The sequence below is a fragment of the Anomaloglossus baeobatrachus genome, chromosome 4, assembly GCF_048569485.1.
Source record: "Anomaloglossus baeobatrachus isolate aAnoBae1 chromosome 4, aAnoBae1.hap1, whole genome shotgun sequence".
In the NCBI taxonomy this organism is placed as follows: domain Eukaryota; kingdom Metazoa; phylum Chordata; class Amphibia; order Anura; family Aromobatidae; genus Anomaloglossus; species Anomaloglossus baeobatrachus.
The window spans coordinates 697141875-697147916 of NC_134356.1; positions in this window are offsets into that span (position 1 = coordinate 697141875).

Sequence of the window (6042 nt, forward strand, 5' to 3'; positions counted from 1 at the left end):
CTGGATCAACATGTTAGGCTACGGGTTGAACTAGATGGACTTAGGGCGGCTTTGCACACTACGACATCGCAGGTGCGATGTCGGTGGGGTCAAATCGAAAGTGACGCACATCCGGCGTCACTTGCGATGTCGTAGTGTGTAAATCCTACATGATACGATGAACGACCGCAAAAGCGTCGTTATCGTATCATCGCTGCAGCCTCCGACATTTCCATAATGCCGGGGGAGCGACAGGTACGATGTAGTTCCTCGTTCCTGCGGCCGCACACATCGCTGTGTATGAAGCCGCAGGAGCGAGGAACATCACCTTACCTGCCGCCGGCTGCAATGAGAAGGACGGAGGTGGGCGGGATGTTTACATCCTGCTCATCTCCGCCCCTCCACTTCAATTGGCCGCCTGCCGTGTGACGTCACTGTGATGCCGCACGACCCGCCCCCTAAGGAAGGAGGCGGGTCGCCGGCCACAGGGACGTCGCACGGCAGGTATGTGCGTGTGAAACTGCCGTAGCGATAATAATCGCTACGGCAGCTTTCACTAGATATTGCACGTGCGACGGGGGCGGGACTATCGCTGCAGCATCGGTAACACATTGTTACCGATGTCGCAGCTGGCAAAGCCCGCCTTAGAGTCTCCCTTCAACCTTAAAAACTATGATACTATGATACCAGGAAGAATGTCTTTGCTTCGTGCTAGTAAATATTAGCTTTTCTAGTTTTGATGTCACTAATTTAATTAACCTTACCGTGATATTCAGAAGCTCCAGATAATTCATTAAAAATGAAATAATCCACATTATGATTTGTGTAATTTATATTTAGCAGATTTCTCCATTTTGTCAGGTAAATTTCATTTACATGAAAGTTATAAGATGCTAATTGACTATTCTTTATTATGCCCGAGGTTATTTTCTTAACCCCTTCACAATCTTGTGTTTTTCCTTTCTTTGTGGTTTCGTTTTTTCCACCCTTTTTCCAAAAGCCATAACTACTTTATTTTTCAATCTCCATGGTCATATGGGTTTTTGGAGGATGAGTTTTACTCCTGAACCTCATTCATTCTATCATTTCATATCCTCAAAAAGCGGTGAAAAAAAAATGCCAAGTGTGTGGAATTGTATAATAAGTGCAGTTCCACAATTGTTTTTGTTTTTTTTTGTTTTTTTATATTCACTATTTTCAGTATATGGTAAAACTGATACAGCAATATTATTCTACAGGTCATTACGTGTACGCACAAACCAAATGTGTATAGTTTTTTGCTTTTTAAGTGGTGAAAAAATGTGGAAATTTGTAAGAAAAAAATGTTTTGCTTTTGTTGCCATTTTCTGTGACTCGTAACGTTTTCATTTTTTATGTTTTTATTGAGCTGACATTTTTAATGATTCCATTTTCAGGAAGATATGATGTTTTGATCACCTTTTATTGTATTTTTTTACAATGTAACAGCAATCAAAAAATCTTAATGCTAAGTTTTAGAATCTTCTTTCAGTTATGCAGTTTTCCAATTGAGTAATTTAATTCCTATTTTGATAGATTGGACTTTAAAGAATGCAGCGATACTATGTATGTGTATTTTCAATTTTTTTTACTGTTTTATTTATAATGGGATAAAAGGGATATTTTATTTTATTTTTATAACATTTGGAAACACTTTTATTTCCACTATCTATTGTATTTACTAATCCCCTTAGGGGACTTGAAGTTAAAATTGTCCGATCGCTTGTGCTGTACAGAGCAGTGCATCAGCGTCAGCATCATCTGCAGAGTCAGCATAAACATCAGCCTCAGTGTCAGCATCAGCATTAGCATCCGTGTCAGCATCAGCTTCAGCATCAGAGTCAGAATCAGCATCAGTATGAGCTTCACCATCAGCATCAGAGTCCCAATCAGAGTCAACATTAGCATCAGCATCAGTGTCAGTATCAGCTTCAGCATCTGTGTTACCGTCAATGTTAGAGTCAGCATCAGCATCAACGTCAGCATCACATCAGGGTCAGCATCAACCTCAGTGTCAGCATCAGCATTAGCATCAACATCAGCCTCAGCATCAGCATTAGCATCATGATCAGCATCATTGTCCATATGGGATTCAGCTTCAGCTTCAACATCAGCATCCGTATCAGTGTCAGTATGAGCATCAGTATCGCCATCAACATTAGCGCCAGAGTCAGCATCAGCGTCAGTATCTGCATCAGCATCACCATCAGTATCAGCTTCAGCATCAGAGTCAGTATCGTCATCAGTGTCAGTATCAGCTTCAGCATCAGTGTTAGAGTCAGCGTCAGCATCAGAGTCAATATCAGCATCAGTATCAGCTTCAGTATTACCATTCATCAGTGTCAGTATCAGCCTCAGTGTCAATCTCTGCATCAGCGTCACCATAAGTAGCAGCTTCAGCATCAGTGTCAGAGTATCAGTGTCAGCTTCAGCATTACCATTCATCAGTCTAAAAGTCAGCATCACCATCAAAGTCAGCATCAACGTCAGTCTCAGCAGCAATGTCAGCATTATCATCAGTACCAGCTTCAGCAATCAGGACCAGGGTCAGCATCAGTGTCAACATTACCCTCTGCATCAGCATCCAGCCTCAGCATCACCATCAGCCTTAGTGTCATCATCAGCATCAGCCTATCATTGTCATCATTGTTAGTATGAGCTTCAGCGTCAGCTTCAACATCAGCATCAGCTTAAGAGTCAGCATCAGGATCATCATCATCAGCAGCAACAGATCAGCATCAGGATTAGTGACAGCTAGCATCAGCATCAGAATCAGCGTCACTGTCAGTACCAGTATCAGAGACAGTGTCAGCATCACTATCAGCTTCAGCGTCACCGGCAACATCAATGTCATAGTCAGTATCAGCATCAGCGTCAGCATCAGTATCAGCGTCAGCATCAGTATCAGCGTCAGCATCAGTATCAGCGTCAGCATCAGTATCAGCGTGAGCATCAGTATCAGTGTCAGCATCAGTATCAGCGTCAGCATCAGTATCAGCGTCAGCATCAGTATCAGCGTCAGCATCAGTATCAGCGTCAGCATCAGTATCAGCGTCAGCATCAGTATCAGCGTCAGCATCAGTATCAGCGTCAGCATCAGTATCAGCGTCAGCATCAGTATCAGCGTCAGCATCAGTATCAGCGTCAGCATCAGTATCAGCGTCAGCATCAGTATCAGTGTCAGCATCAGTATCAGCGTCAGCATCAGTATCAGCGTCAGCATCAGTATCAGCGTCAGCATCAGTATCAGCGTCAGCATCAGTATCAGCGTCAGCATCAGTATCAGCGTTAGCATCAGTATCAGCGTCAGCATCAGTATCAGCGTCAGCATCAGTATCAGCGTCAGCATCAGTATCAGCGTCAGCATCAGTATCAGCGTCAGCATCAGTATCAGCGTCAGCATCAGTATCAGTGTCAGCATCAGTATCAGTGTCAGCATCAGTATCAGTGTCAGCATCAGTATCAGCGTCAGCATCAGTATCAGCGTCAGCATCAGTATCAGCGTCAGCATCAGTATCAGCGTCAGCATCACCTTCAACATCAGCGTCAACATCAGTATCAGCGTCAGCATTAGTATCAGCGTCAACATCAGTGTCAGCATCAGTATCAGTATCAGCTTTAGCAGCAGCATCACCTTCAACATCAGCATCAGCATCTGCATTGGACAACTCTGTACAGCAGAAATCATGATCTCCTATGACTGTTGCTCACAAGAGACATTAACAGGAAGTTCATAAAGACAGACACAAGAGTTATCAGCAGGCCCCGGCCGTCATGAAAAGCTAACGGAGACATCATGGTTATAGATGAATGAACCTTTCAAAGCTCGATCCGCCAAACCTTACCGAACAAATGCTATCTTCACCGAACCGTTCACTGAAATGAACTGTAAACCTTTTTGAACCTTTTTAGCTTCCATTGGATTCAATGGGAGGCCAAATATAAGGCAGAGAAAATACCTTTAGGTTGGTCAAAAAGCTTCTAAAAAAGCTAAAATATGTTTTACAGTGCAGCCCCACTGTTTTTATGCCACCCAGGGAATGGGGTACTCGGTCCCGGGCAGTATATATACAGTTGGGGATGTCAATGTCACTGTGGTGGCCGTTGCCCATCCTGTGCCCTGGGTGCTTTTTATAAAGGGAGTATTTACAGGGGAGATAAGAGTTAATGTTCATGTGATGCCACCTGCGGGTTGCGGTTATAATTGTGGAACCACCGTGCTGATGTAGGTACTCCCAGGGCTGGTAGTAGTGGCAGCTGTGATGGTAGGCCCTCCGCAGGTAGGGCTGAGCTTGGGAGAGAAGTGAGATAGGAGCTTTTGCACTTTATAATGAAGGAGACCACACTAGAGTTGTAATCAACAGTCTCTACTCACTTTTACCTGTGGACGGCTGGTTCAGGTCCCTGTATTCCAGTGCCAGTTTAATTACTTGGTTGCTCTGTCCCCGGCAATTTGCCAGGCCGTGTGAAACTGTCACCTGACCTAGGGCATAGTGCCCCATGCGTGCTTTGTCCAGTGGTTCTCCCTTGTATCATCCCTGGTAACAAGACACAACTTGGAGATCCATATTGGAGTCTTGATATTTAAAAACACTTCAGTCAGACAGCAGGACAGTGGCATCACTTACCCCCTCCCCATTTCCCCATAGTCTGTTTGCACACCAGGGAAGTGTGGTTCATGCAACACACAAGATGTGGGCTGGAATTTTAAGTTTAAAAAATCAAGATATGAATGATTGACAGGCATAGGCTTGTTACTCACAGAACCCTGCCACTACACACAAGACACAATTTGTAGACCCATATTGGAGTCTTTATAGTTCCTGATTTCAACATACTCTGCACACAAGGGATGTATGGTCCATACAACAAACAGGATGTGGGTTGGTATTTTAACTTCAAAAATTTAAGACATGCATGAGTGACAGGCGTAGGCCTCTTGCTCACAGAACCCTGCCATTACACAAGACACAACTTGGAGACCCATATTAAACTCTTGATATTTAAAAACCTTTCAAGCAGACAGCAAGACAGCATGACAGCGGCATCAATCCCCCCTCTCTATTTCACCATACTCTGTTTGCACACCACGGAGGTATGATCCATGAATATGGGATCAGTGTCTCACATGGGTCAAAAACACAAGGCAACGTGGCTTCCTTAGCACCTGAAGGACTCTCACTCACACCTAATATAGTGGCTATACAAGTGGAGGCTATGCGGTTTGAGACAGATGTTAGAATAGTTTCTAACTAGGAGGAGGAAGAAGAAGCAGCAGACACAGTTGATTTGTTGGCCGGTGGTTGGGTTGGCCCAGTAGTACACATTTTAGTGCAGTAAGATTCCCACAGTAAGGCTCGTTGCTTGCGCATGTGCCGGTTCATGCATGTAGTACTCAAATGAATTTAATTTTTGCCTCTACTGACACGTTGTTTACGTTGGTAGATAAAAAAAGTTGTGTCGTCCTCTGAGGTCTCAAAAATGCTCAGGCTAGGCAACCCTTCCTGCCAACTGCAGACATGCGACCGCTGCTGGCCACAGTTGTGGCTGAGGATGCAGTTATTATCATGGTTGTATCACTATATGTTTGCTAATATAACCTCTTCGGCTTCCTCCATCTTCTTATCTGATGAGCTGCTACACAGATGCTTCTATAAAAAAAACAACAACAAAAAGAGGAATTAAATCCTCCAATAGCTAAGCAATACTCACAGAAAATAGCAGCAGATGTAAACTGCCCAGGCCAAAAAAACTAACGCACTACTAGGATGCCACAAGACCTCCAATAAATGGAGACATCACAGGTGCAAGAGGAGCAAATCACTCTACCGTTTCCAATGATGGAGAGGAACGATTGCTTGATGGTAAAATTGCACACTTGTGGCTTGCATAGGGCAGTGTTCACACATGCAGGTTCACAGTATCTGGTAAGCAGCCTATTAATTACGCCCATCCTATTAGATGCCAATGGGCTGAGCCAGTACTACATATGTGCACCATACATGGACAGTGACTATAGTATGCAAGGCCTAACAAAAAGAGGCC